The sequence below is a fragment of the Anabrus simplex genome, chromosome 1, assembly GCF_040414725.1.
Source record: "Anabrus simplex isolate iqAnaSimp1 chromosome 1, ASM4041472v1, whole genome shotgun sequence".
Lineage (NCBI taxonomy): Eukaryota > Metazoa > Arthropoda > Insecta > Orthoptera > Tettigoniidae > Anabrus > Anabrus simplex.
In genome coordinates this window covers 386,423,330-386,438,030 of record NC_090265.1, presented here as the reverse complement: position 1 = coordinate 386,438,030, position 14,701 = coordinate 386,423,330, and the positions used below count along the sequence as shown (strand labels likewise).

Below are 14,701 nucleotides of genomic sequence, written 5' to 3'. Positions count from 1 at the left end.
CATTTCTCGGTCAACAGTTCACGAAATAATTGTAAAAAACCACTGAAGGGAGTAAAATGTCAAATTTTCATTTTTGATACCTATGTATTGCATAGACTGTCATCTACTCTCTGCGTGAATTTAAAAGCCCTCTGACAATAATCACTGCTGAAACATGAGGTTTATTTAATACTAAGAAAAGGGACCACTTTTCGCATCGTAAGCGAGGGTCCACACACTCGCTCGCGCTCATAGCTGCGCGAGCATAAGATAAGATGACTCGGATATCTTATATTATGATACACAGTCTAATATACACAGTCGCAAAGCTCGGCTTATTTTTTTCATCCATGCGACTGCAGCGCTCCACGTGGCCAGCAAGCTGCCGGTCTTCTGGGATGTGTAAGTTGTATACGTTTTGCGAGGTAAGCGTGAGGTAATTACATTATAGATGATCGGTTTTCTATTAAATTGACATGGTATGCATGAAAGAAGGTGTGTGTGGCTCAATAAATTGCTCAGTTACAAGAAGACACCAGAGCTATCATTCTTTAGGCTTTCTAAAGATCCTGTACATTAAAGCCTTAATTACTGTTTACGTTTTCGGATAAGAGAACAATATTGTGAAGATTCAGAAATTTAACTTCAGATAAGTAGGCATCACTGATTCAGGAACGTAACTCATAGTGAAATCCATCCAATTATATGAACTTAAATAACGTTTCAATACAACCGTAACCTCTAACAAGTAGCGGTGTTTTGATTTTCAATGTGTAGAAAATTGCTGTAGTGGTTAGTGTGATTAGCTACCACCACCCGGAGGCCCGGGTTTGATTCCCGGCTCTACCACGAAATTTGAAAAAGTGGTTTCTAGGGCTGGAACGGTCCACTCATCCTCGGGAGGTTAACTGAGTAGAAGGGAGTTCGATTCCCACCTCAGCCACCTTCGAAGTCGTTTTCCGTGGTTTCCCACTTGTCCAGGCAAATGCCGGGATGGTACGTAAGTTAAGGCCACGGTCGCTTCCTTCCATCTCGCTTGTCTAGCCCTTCCAATCTTTCCATCCCCCACAAAGCCCCTCTTCAGCATAGCTGGTGAGGCCGTCTGGGCGAGCTACTGGCCCTCCTCCCCAATTGTATCCCCCAAACCAAAGTCTCACGCTCCAGGACACTGCCCTAGAGGCGGTACAGGTGGGATCCCTCACTCAGTTCGAAGGAAAAACCAACCCTGGAGGGTAAATGGATTAAAAAAAGAAGAAAGGCAAGAAAATTGCTTGTAAATAGTAGGGGGGATGATTTATTGAAGAAAAATGTGAACTATTTGTACAATAACATCACGTTATGTTCCAATCATTTTGGAGATAGCCAGTTTATGTCAGCAGAGAAGAAGTAATTAGTATGGAAACTCCGCAGATTTCTTCGAACCGAAAGTTGTTGATAAGAGATGATTAGCCCGTCTCAAAGGAGCACAACACACAGTCATACGTTGCACCGATTCAGATAGGTCTTTTGGCAACAGTGGGATAGGAAAGGGCTTGGAGAGAGAAGGAAGAAACCATGGCCTTAATTAAGGTACAGACTGTTTTGACAATGGGAAACCACGGAAAACCATCTTCAGAGCTGGCGACAGTGGAGTTCCAACCCACTATCTCTGAAATGTAAGCTGATAAGCCGCCCAGCTACTTGCATGTTTGTCAGAGGAGCCTAGAGAACGTGGGCTGTATGCTTACTAACTTCGATGTAGTATACTATTAATTCCCTAATGTTAATACCTGATTTCCCACATTAATGCTGTGAAGGTACTAAGTCATTAGTGTTGAAATTATTTGTGAAACTAAGATTAGATTACCTCGTGATATTTTGCAATAAATGTTTTCAGTGTCATAAAACAAAAAAGCTCAAAATCCAGCCATTTAGGTTCCTGAGATGTTTGAATATTATTTGAATTGTTTTTTAGTTCATTACTATTTTGATGATTTATGTGAAATTACCAAATTCAGTTCAATAATAGTATTTTCAAAATGGCTAAAACCGTAACTACAGTGGTATGATCAGCTGTTCCTTCAAAAATAAACTATTGTTGTTTTCCTTCGGTATTATTACCTCGCTGTAGTCTAGTGTATCAACGTATTTTATTAAAATGTGCGATTAATATAGTTGTCGAGGTGGTTACAGTTTATAATTTACGTGGAAAAGTGCATTCAGCTGTTGGGTAGAGAATTCTTCCGGACAGTTAGAGCTTGCTGGCCGCTACGAGCGCTAGTGTCGTTCCGCCTGACAACAGGATGCCATTTCATTACTAAGGAGCTTCGCGACTGTGTATATTAGACTGTGTTATGATAAATAAACCCTAGCTGGGCACTTATAATAAAGGTAATAGGTTTCATAAACATCCTCTCTGCTCCAAACATTTCCGATACCGACGCAGTCTTTCAGTATATTTTATACTGTGGAGAAGTGTGGTGTTTGCGTTATTATTCATATAGTTGTATATTTAAGTTTATTAAAACGTTTTAAAATAGACTAGGTTCCAAAATAAGGAGTAATAATTCTCACTATGTCAAGGCCTAGTGATGCAGCAGATGTTATTGTGAAATCTCTAAAACAATATACAGACAGTGACTTGCCGCCGAACTATCAAATGTTATTTCGGATTACTTCAGTGCACCCCTCGAGTTTGAAATTGAAAATTCTGGTGAGGATAGTGATTTTGAGGGAAGTGAACCTTCTGAAATTTTCACAATAGACGAGTTGCAGGAGGATGCTGTTGATGTGGACATAAGTGTTCTACATGATGTTCCCAAAGTTCAAACAGCCTCCGAATATACGGAGGAGGTTAAAGAATTTTTTAAAATAAGGGTTGTGGATGTACAAGAAATTGCACTAGTCTTTTTTTTTTTTTTTTTTTTTTTTTCCTGAAAGCTTCATTCATTCTTCGAGAACAGAATGTCAGGAAATGGGTTACAATTGTGGAGAACATGTCAATCACCACCACGTATTAATGATGGGTGCGATGAATGCATTAGTACGAAACCAGCCAATGACGACAGCTACTAAGAGAAAAAATTATGACAGGAAAGAAACTTACACAATTTATCACTTCAGAGGGCAGGAGGTGTGTCAGTCATTTTTTCAATTTGTATTTGCTTGTGGCTCTAAGAGGCTAAAAAATTTAAAGGAACAATTCAAGAAAGAAAGGGTGCAGCCTAAAATTCACCAAAACGTATTAAAGACTTCTTAGATAAAATATTCCTTTTGATGATCGTAAACATGCAGTGAACTTTATGAATAATTTCAGTGAACAGAATGCACTTGTCATGCCAGGCCGGATCCCTACAAAACGAAGAAGTGATCTCATGCTTCTCCCAGCCAGCATGTCTAAGAAGTACGTTCATACATTATACTCTGACAGTGTAAATCAATAGAGAGAATTCCTGTATCACTCTCGTCTTGGTATTCCATCTGGCATACATTTTGCAGTAACATAGTAGTTCAGAAATCCAAGACTGATCCTTGTATGAATGGTAGAAGCAATCAAACTGTAATAGAGAAACTGTCAATTATGGATGAGGAAGAAAAAACAAATCTGATGAAGAACGATATACAACATCGTAATCACGTCCAAGCAGAGCGGACTGCTTATAAAAACACCATTAGACAATTGTAGACAAGGAATTAGACAACTGGAAACTCCTTTGTCTCTTGGGCCACATTGCTGTAACACATACAAAGGCACAATGCATTATACGAGGGTCGAGTCATAAGTCATGGCAACTATTTTTTTTTCTTGCGAACAGGAGACAACTCGGAAAATCTAAGATATGCATTTGGAAATATAGGGTATGTACTTATGCATAGTGCCTGAAGACAAATTGTGACTTCAGGAGATTCTCGTAGGAAAGTGACAGAACACAGGCCATTGGTAAACATTGTTTTATTATGGTATAGACAGCCAATACACAAGACTACGTACAAAGGATAGGTCTCCATTGGTTACAGATCTTCGAAATAATCACCCAAGGTTTCCACTGTGCGTTACCAGCGGTGGGGCAGGCGCTGAATTTCATTCGCTGCATGTGTATCGCTAACATGTGACACCTCTCTCCGAAATGCTGTTACGATGTCCTCTTTGTTAGCAAACCGTTGTCCACATGATGGCTTCTTGACTTTGGGGCCTGTTGTACCCATTGAATTTGTACCCATCAAAATAACGAACTTAATACCATAAAGGCAATTACCAAATTCAATGGGTACAACTCGCCGTTTATAGAACAAATAATAAACAAATATAGGTACCGGCCTAAAACCAAACTCATAAAAGAAAAAGAAAAAACTCCTATTTCAACCACCTTCACTTACAATAACGACGTCCATAAAATCACCAACCTTTTCCGGAAACACAATGTAAGAATTTTATTCAAAACTAACAATAGAACCTCCGAAAGTTTACACAACTCTGCATCGATCAATAATCCCAGTATCTAATCCAAATTTTGAATATATAGACTAACATGTAATGAATGCAGCAGCTCTTACATAGGTCAAACAGAACGCAACTTTATGATTAGATTTTTTTTTTTAATTTTTTTTTTTTTTTTTTTGCTAGGGGCTTTACGTTGCACCGACACAGATAGTTCTTATGGCAACGATTAGATATTCAGAACACATAAACGCAATGAGACGCAATAAGTTCTCCGCCATGGGTATACACATGCACGACACTAATCACAAATTTACCGACATTGAACAAGATATGGAAGTTCTTCAAACAGCAAACAAGGGACCCATAATGAATATTATTCAAAATTGTTACATCAACTGCGATCAATATTTCAACCCCAATTATAATTTAAGTGAAATTTACGAGAAACCTAATATCCTTTTCGATCTTTTAATCGATTGGCTTAAAAATACCAAACTATCGAAAAACATTTTGATTTTCCAAGTAATCTGGAATACACACTCCCGTCAATTACACCCACTATCCCATCCTTCCTCTCCGCCTTAGTTCCATTCCCCTGCAGGTGCTCCGCCTCCTTTCTTCCCCTCGCCTCCTTTACCGCTGCCCACACACTTCATCCGGCTCCGTCTGTGTAACAACAGTTTAACATGCTGCACAAGGTGAGTCAGTCATCATTCAATGATCCTGTTGTTTCTAGTAACTTCCATACATTGCTTCCAACGTCTAACTTGGCTACTTTCTCCTTCAGGTTTAAATTGAAGTGGGAATTCATCTTTATTTATATCACGATCTTACGTGATCAAAGTAAACTTCTCTGGAACCACCTAATATCAAAGGAATAAATGTCGCTCACACAGATAGCATACAACAGCAAAAATTCACTTCTCCCGGATGTACACAGACTGAACTATGTAACGAACAGCCAGAATTTTAAGAATTTTATATCACAGCAATCAATTGTATCATAATTTTAACTTATCTCATATATCACTGCAGTGATTGTATTTTATAATGTGTTTTAGATGTTTTAGGAATATATATATATAATTTAATTTATACTTAAGGCTGATGATGGCACAGAGATGCCGAAACTAGTACCATTTGACCATTTGACATGTGATTAGAACACAATAAAGCGTCATTGTATTGAATAGGTGGACCTTGAAAGAATTTAACTTTACTGTAATCCCACTTCAATATGGAACCAATGAAATTCATAACTATAAACGTTATGGCAGGCTTGTCAATTTCATGTTATATTTCATTTTTTAACATTGAAGACAAAAGTTTCTGCAAGAAGTGAGGTCAATTTGTGTAAATAATATATTTATATCTTTTGCGTTTCTCAAATAGTCCTTAAAAAGGCATTGGGTTCTTCCAATTTTTTCAGTTTCTGATTTTGAGTTTTCTAATCTACCACGATTTTATGGCTGATGAAGTCTCGAATAGAGACGAAACATGTACCTAAATATTTTTAATATGTTTTTTATTTAAATAGTTCACTTGTAAAGTGATATGTATTGATTGGGTGGACCAAATCCTAACATTGTTTCTTAGTTTTATCTGTATCAATACAGATCTACACGATGAGGTTCGTAAATTGTAATAATCACAGAGCACCTGTGTCGCATTTCTGCGGGGTCGGGTATGAAGTGAAATTAATCTTCATAGCAAGTTCTGACGACCAGATGCGCTTTCTGACATCAACCTCGTTAGACGGCGTGATGTATGATAGTAGAAAGGAATGGCGTGAAGAACCAGTTGCCGGCACATAACCTACTCTTACCGAATAGCAGCAAGGGGTCTGCTCAAGGCTTAACGTCTCCAATCAACTGATGAATTACCTTCAATAGCGTCATATGCCCTCACTCCATATGAACACTGCATAGAGTTTTCTAATTGAATCCAGACTCTTGGTATGCAATCTAGATATTAAAAATTGAGGGGCTCAGTGGAAGAAGTACCCATCCCAACTGGAGCACTTTTTGAGATAAAGTTTTTATTAAACTGTGTACAGCATGAAACTTCAGTGATATATTACTGATATTACCATTGATGCTTTCAAGCTCTGTACTTACAGACATGATGAATTTTCATCTTCTTTGTATTTTATTTTTCCTATTCCTGCACATTCCTTTTTCTATTTTTTTTGCCTTTCGAACATCACACATATCGGTACAGGATCCATCTGCATCTGTCATTACGCTGCCACTAGCCTACTGTGCCCGTATCATGTCTGTAAGTATGGGCCATGAAAGCATCAATGGTAAACTTAAAAACCTCTATGGGCAGGATACTTTTAGGAAGGCTTCAAAATTAAGTAAATTAAGGGGAAAGAAATCTGTTCTTCTTTATGCTTTCTGCTGAGATGCCAGGACCATTATCATTCCCAACTGTGTGAAACTGAAGCGCACGTTAAATACTCCGAAGGCCAGGAGAATATATCAGCATGCTAGCAAGGCTCTTGTGGTCAAGAGAGTGCATTACACTTGTAAGGAACTAGACTCAGTATCCCCAGAGCTGTTTTATTAACACATGCTGTTAAGCAACACTCTCTCAGAGGAATTGTGGTAGTATTTCGATTGCATTACTGCTATACAGGCTGAATGCAAATTCAACCACGTGTCATTCAGACTGAAATCTAAGTTCCTCCGACAGGCTCAGAAACAGACAGTCTCTCGCACGAACCTAGATTCTAGTAAAACTATCGTCAATCTTTCCAAGAAATCCTTGGGCGAGAACCAAATGGCTATTCTAGCTAGGGGTCTTAATTTCGCTGCCACTCCGTCTAAAATTCCCACTGAGGAATTAATTACTTCTGTTGAGCCAGCCATCCTCAAACTACCTACGGATGAGGCTGAAGAGTTAAGGCAGAAATGTGTGGAACTCATAAGGTCTGCTGTTGTACCCATGCCCAATCTAACAAGAGGCAACAGGAGAGCTCTGAAGGAACTTTTGATTCTGAACTGCCCCTTCTCTCAGTTGATAAGGGTAATGCAACGGTGGTTATGGACACTGACGAGTATAAGAATAAGATCTCGGCTATATTGTCAGAGAAGATCTCCGCTATATTGTCAGAGCCTGTTTGCAGACTCAGCTCATGTGATCCTACCACTTGTGTGTCCAATGCCACTGTGAAGCTCTTAAGTTAGTCCTCATTCCAGAAGAGGAGGCCAAACATCTGTCCCCAGGGGACGCAGTGGCATCTAGGCCTAGATTATATGGACTCCCTAAGATGTTCCCATCAGTCCTATTGTTAGTGTGATAGGTTCTCTTACGTATGCTCTGGCTAAATACCTCAGCAGATTGTTTCAACCATACTCAGGACGTACTGAATCGTATGTTAGGGACCCTCAGTATTTCATCAACAAGTTGTCAACCCTAACCCTTCAACCCAATCCACTTTTGGTGAGTTTCGATGTGCAGTCCTTGTTCACTAAAGTGCCGATTGACTTGGCCATATCTCTCATTGAAATCTGTTCCCTGAGGATATTATTAAGCTATTTTACCACTGCGTGACTTCCAGCTATTTCTTGTGGTGTGGGAATATTTACGAACAGACGGACGGGGTGGCTATGGGAAGTCCACTTTCACCCGTAATGGCTAACTTCTCTATGGAGCATTTTGACGAGGAGGCTATTGCTTCAGTGCCTGTCAAACCTATGATTTGGTGGAGGGATCTTGATGATATATTTGTGGTCTGGACAGAAGGTCCTGAGAAACTTCATCTTTTTCTAAACCACCTGAATCAGCAACATCCTTCAATTAAATTCACTGTGGAGATGGAGTGGGACAGATGCCTTCCTTTCTGGGATGTTCTAGTGGGAAAGAATCCGTACAGCTCCTTAGGTCGTACCATCTATCGTATGCCTACCTACACAAATCACTATCTTCATGCAGATTCTTACCACCATCCAGCACAAAAACAAGGCATTCTCACGACACTCACCAAGAGGGCGATATGAATTTGTGAGCCATCAAATATCCAGATGGAGATGGAAACACTGTCACGTTCAAGGATAATGGTTATAATGAGTGCAGATTCATAAAGCCATGCATCCCAGAGAAACGACCAAGCAAAGCTCACAGAAGGAAGAAGTGAAGGGAACTCCCTACCTGCCTTACATTCACAACACCACAGATCGAATTACCAAGGTCCTCCACAAACACAATATAAAAACCGTGTTTGGCACCGCCACTAAAATTGCTCACAGTCTGAGTAAAACCGAGGACAAATTGTACCCACTTTTACGTTCTGGGGTATACGACATTCCCTGTACTTGCGACATGGTATACATTGGCCAAACATGCCGGTCCATTGATACTCATATCAAGGAACATGAACGAAATATTTGTCTCAACCTGCCAGACAAATCAGCAATAGCTGAGCACGCCCTATCATCGGGTCATGATGGTGTGTTCCAAGATGCTCGAGCTCTTACTCACACTAGACACTACTGGTCCAGGATTATACAGGAAGCTGTGGAAATATGTAGAAATCCTAACAATTTCAACAGGGACACTGGCTGTCAATTAAGTAATACGTGGTTGCCAGCCACAAAGGATTTACGTAGGTAGTTCCCTTACCTGTCCCTTCACTGTTGTTATTTCGTTTAGGTGTTTTCCAAATTTCTTCGTTCCTCATCACCAGATGTTTCATTCCAGACTTGTGTCAACGTCATTACCTTCATATGTGTGTACGCCTGTTATTTTATGTGACTCCCTCTCAGACTGATTCTGCTGGCGGTTCTATCAGCTTCCGCTTTGAATGCTAGCCCTATACCACGTACGGTGAGCCATCTGGTGACGATGAATATACCACTTCCACTTCTGTTATTAACGTCTAATTTCAAACCTTATTCTTGGAGAAGTCCTCTTCATGAACAGTCAAGATTTTCTTCTGAAGACACAGAGCAAAGTTCTCTGTGAAACGTAAAGAATTTCACTTTTTTTTTTACGCGGCATAAGCCCAAAAGCCTGTATCATGTCTATTATTTATATTAATTAGGATTCTAGTACATGTCATAATCTCTCTTCCTGCAAATGATGGATCATGTAACTGTAATAATAATAATAATAATAATAATAATAATAATAATAATAATAATAATAATAATTTTTCATCTTCTTTGTATTTTATTTTTTCTATTCCTGCACATTCCTTTTTCTACTTTTGGCCTTTGGAACATCACAGATATTGGTACAGGATCCACCTGTGTCTGTCATTATGCTGCTACTAGCCTACTGTTCCGCTGCATTAATTGAGCAAGCCGGCAACGGACAGGCACATAACAGGAGTTGTAAAAATCAGATGGAAAAGAATCTCATTCCCTTCATGGGAACTTAGAATTTCCATTAACAGGAGTTGTATCGGGAGTTCTTCCATTCGCGCACAACAATGTTGGAAAGTTTTCTTGCTGCCGCAGTCTAACGAGTAAGAATACAACTATAAGCTACTTATGTGTGCTGGAAGATGGTGCTAGGATACTTATTCCGCAGAGATCTAAAAATCAACTGTAGGTTTGAATGGGTAGTTCTTCCCTGAGCCACTCAGTTGTATATCACCACCTCTCTCACACTGCCAGCCAACATTCTGATGGTGAAGCATTTTTTGACCAACAGTACTCAAACCGGCTAACCCCGGTGGCAGCTCGTAAGTACTTGATACCTTAACAATTATGACTACCAGACGTGCTGAAACCGAGCTCGATAGCTGCAGTCGCTTAAGTGCGGCCAGTATCCAGTAATCGGGAGATAGTGGGTTCGAGCCCCACTGTCGGCAGCCCTGAAGATGGTTTTCCGTGGTTTCCCATTTTCACACCAGGAAAATGCCGGGGCTGTACCTTAATTAAGGCCACGGCCGCTTCCTTCCACTTCCTAGGCCTTTCCTATCCCATCGTCGCCACAAGACATGTCTGTGTCGGTGCAACGTAAAGCAAATAGCAACAAAAAACAAAAAAAAGACGTGATGAACTTGAAATTGCAGATTTATTGTTATAGCTAATTTCCTGTTGTCCTTATTGCCTGAAAATGAAAACATAACCATTACTGAATAAAATTATCATAGCTTATTTCTTCAAAAAATTTCATGCTTCCTATAAGACATAAAATATGTAATGTCACTAAGAATATGTACAAATATGTTAAAATGAAACCCAAGTATAAAACTATGTCAGAACCACAGTTTGTCAACATTTTTCATTTTCAGTTATCTATAAATAAAGGAATGGAATATGTAATTACATAAGCCCTGATGATGATGATGATGATGATGATGATGATGATGATGATATTCCCTTAGGCATCAGTTTCTCCTGAATATCATAGCCACGAATATCTTTCCTTTGTCTACTTCAATCAGTCTGTATTCAGGATAAGGAACAACCATTGTCTGTTTAGACTGTTATCTATCAGTTTGGGAAGAGCTTTAAAACAACTGAAGTCTCTCACACATGCATACACAACTTACCTGACTACCGAGCAAGTTGGCTATGTGGTTTGGATTTTATGCCTATGAACTAAAAACCCCACTGTTGACAGCCCTGAAGATGATTTTCTGTGGTTTCTCATTTTCACACCATGCTGTACCCCAATTAAGGCCACAATCGCTTCCCATTTCTAGCCCTTACCTATCCCATTGTCGCCATAAGACCTGCCTGTGTCTGTGCAGTATAAAATAAGTATGCTCAACTGACTAGGAACTTTTCACATCCTCACTATTAACAAATCGGTGTTAAAATTAACTTTTTTTTGTACAATGTTGAATTCACCTGAGACCTCAGTTTTTAACACACCTTAATTTCATGATTATTATTATTATTATTATTATTATTATTATTATTGTTGTTGTTGTTGTTCTTGTTCTTTTTGTTTCAGCCATCTATGGGCTGTGATTACGCAACTTCCATTGGTTTCTCAAGCTCTTTCTCCTTCCTCTTTCACCAGTATTCCTTCATCCGTTGGCTTGCTCGTGCTCGTTCTTCTGCCAAGAATACTCTATTCTTCCTCGTTTTCTCATCAGTCTATAAGTGTACATGAAATAGTCCACTATACAAATTTGGGGTCTTAAACGTGACATATTGCTCTCATTTGTCTTTTCTCCATGCTCTTCACTCTTGTCTATGAAATGTTAATTTACATTCCATGTTTTCTGCATTAGTGTTCATATTCCAAGTTTCAAATGTAATGTCTCTGTAAGGTCAGTTTTAACAATCAGTATCTGCCAGACTATGACTCACGATACAAATGTTTGAGATGGTCATAGTAATGTGACTCGACTGTGTATATTTCAGACAACTAGTGTTTGTAAGTTGTTTGCGAAGTTCTGTACCTCAGGAATGTTTCTTGGAGACATATCATAAGTTGTATTATTATTAAATCTTTTCTCTATGAATTACTAGTGTATTATTTATTTATTTATTTATTTATTTATTTATTTATTTATTTATTTATTTATTTATTTATTTATTTATTTATTTATTTATTTATTTATTTATTTATATTTCAGTACATGTGATACATGATTTTCTTCCTGATCTGTCGTGTATGCAGTATTCTTCCTGCATAAAACTTCGGGCTTCCAGTGAAAAAAACATTCGGGATATGGTAACTGTCCTTACTGGTAAGTAGACTTAATGTTTTTTTTACAATTTAGTGCTTAAATTGTATGTTGTGACCTCTGTATTTGATTGGAGTTTCCCTGTATCGTGTACATAAAAAATTGTTGTATCCACAGTTCTTGAACGTTAGATAAACTCTCACGCATTTTTTGGCAGAGGTGCATGGCTCCTGGAATTATAATTTTCAATTCTCGAAAGTAATATAAATAAAAACTCTCTAAATGTAGTATGGTTTTGTTATATCTAAGAAAAGAATATAAATAGCCAATGACTTTTTAATTAGCCTATCTTCAGGGACTTACTTAAGTGAAGCTCTCATTCATGGTGTTAGTGCATGCAGAATTTTTAAATGAATGTCAAAAGTTTTGATCATTCAAGAAGTGTATTTTTTAATGGGGCTAGTTGATATTTATAATTTTTGTATTACAAATTTGCTGCCATTGGACTAAATAAAATTCATAATTTTTTGAAGATAAATTTATGTGAATTCGTGATCTGACTAGATCCTAAGTGAGCATGATACCTCTTTTTTTTTTAAATAACAAACCCTTGACCAGTAAATCATACCTTGATAAATTAAATCGTTTGTTGCTTGGAAAATTTGATAAAGTGATATCTAGGAAAGTGCAATCATGTAACGAGGTTGTGCTACAGTTATACAAGAATTTCTGAATGCAGTTTCCACTGCGGGTGAAGTAAAGGCTGCTGTCGGAATTAGATCCTCAAATCATCAGACATGCGTTTCTGCAGATTAAAGTTTACTTTTCAGTTTTCTATAGACTAGTTTGCAAATCCTGAAGAACCTGGTGTTTCAAATTTTATGCAGTTTGTATAGATTTTAAGTCTGTTTCTGCCTTTCTTATGTTCAGAATTAGAGAAGAAACAAGGCAAAAAATGATGAAATGTTAACAACTCTATTTCAGACAACAAGTAAATTCTACTTACATTTTAATAGAGAGGTAAGATAGTCATGCTTCAATGGTGAGCACAGATATGTTTTAAAATGAATAGAGTACGAAGATTTTGATTGACACACAGATTCTTGAAACATTCCATACTGTAATCTGCTAAGGTAAATATATTTACATATAATATATAATGCGTTAATGTACAGCTGATTACTACAATAATGAGTAGACCATACAACCCATGTGTCAGTGCTAGTTGTCAAGCAGCTGTAAATAACTCTATCCCGTAAGGTGACCAGCGGCTTTGGGCTAATAAGTTTACTTTGATGGGATCATAATTCCCTCAGTGTAGGCATTGACACTGGAACCCAGTAGCATCTGACCCTAGATTAGGGGCGGTTGCAAACGTCCTCTGTACTCCATGTTAGGAGCAGCCTTATCACTTGCCAGCAGTAGCTCTAAAGTGCCTTTAGGAGCAACATTCCCATCATAACAGCCTTTTAAATCAGCCTTGGAAAAGACTAGGGCTTTCCCCTGAAGCGACACAGTTCTTATGCTGGGGGGGATTGTGAGAAGAGGGCAACCAGTATAGAACATTACGAAGGTGGCAATAATCAACCTCATGTCACAAACTGGGAACTCAGAAGAGTTGATAGTTTTCATGGAGAAGGAGAATATAGCTATGACGGGATTGAGCGAGGTTAAGTGTGACACAAGTGTAATAGACTGATGTAACTTGAAAACAATATTATTTAACCCACAGGTAAATAATGCCAGTATCAAGTTTGAATTATTATTATTATTATGACTTGTCTGGTATGGCTATGAAGTGTTTACATCCATTTAGTATTATTATTTACGTAGTTTTGTACGGACGATCGTATTATTTGTGAGGTTATGTCATGAAACATATGCTAATATATATATTAGTATGAGTTTTTTGTAGTTCATATTGATCATCTGCTGGAAGGTATAAAGTGGCAGGGAAGGATTCAGTTAGTTGGAAATGTAACAAGCAGTCTGGCCTATGCTGACGATTTGGTCTTAATGGCAGACTGTGCCAAAAGCCTGCAGTCTAATATCTTGGAATTTCAAAATACGTGCAGTGAGCATGGTATGAAAATTAGCCTCACGAAGACTAAATTGGTGTCAGTAGGTAAGAAATTCAACAGATTTGAATGTCAGATTGGTGATACAAAGCTGGAACAGGTAGATAATTTTAAGTACTCAGGTTATGTGTTCTCCCAGGATGGTAATATAGTAAGTGAAATTGAATCAAGGTGTAGTAAAGCTAATGCAGTGAGCTCGCATTTTCGATCAACAGTGTTCTGTAGGAAGGAAGTCACCTCCCGGATGAAACTATCTTTACATCGGTCTGTTTTCAGACCAATTTTGGTGTACAGGAGCAAAAGCTGGATGGATTCAAGAAATCTTATTAATGAGTTAGAAGTAACAGACATGAAAGTAGCGAGAATGATTGCTGGTACAAACAGGTGGGAACAATGGCAGGAGGGTACTCAGAATGTCGAGATAAATGCTAAGTTAGGAATGAACTTGATGGATGAAGCTGTACGCATAAACCGGCTTTGGTGGTCGGATCATGGGAGGCGCGTGGAGGAGGTTACCTAGGAGAATAATGGACTCTGTTACGGAGGGTAAAAGAAGTAGAGGTAGACCAAGATGGTGATGGTTAGACTCATTTTTTAACGATTTAAAGATAAGAGTTATAGAACTAA

The 14,701-nt window shown here is 38.4% G+C and overlaps 1 protein-coding gene across 6 annotated transcripts in view; it reads left to right on the top strand.

Annotated features, from left to right (window-relative positions):
- LOC136856820 (protein bric-a-brac 1) overlaps positions 1 to 14,701 on the top strand; it is a 1,345,352-nt gene that overhangs the window by 50,010 nt on the left and 1,280,641 nt on the right. For all 6 annotated transcript variants that reach the window (XR_010858465.2, XM_067134959.2, XM_067134961.2 and 3 more), the window contains one exon: positions 11,946 to 12,059. The gene's annotated coding sequence lies outside the window, so the exon portion shown is untranslated. The remainder of the gene's footprint in view (positions 1 to 11,945; positions 12,060 to 14,701) is intronic.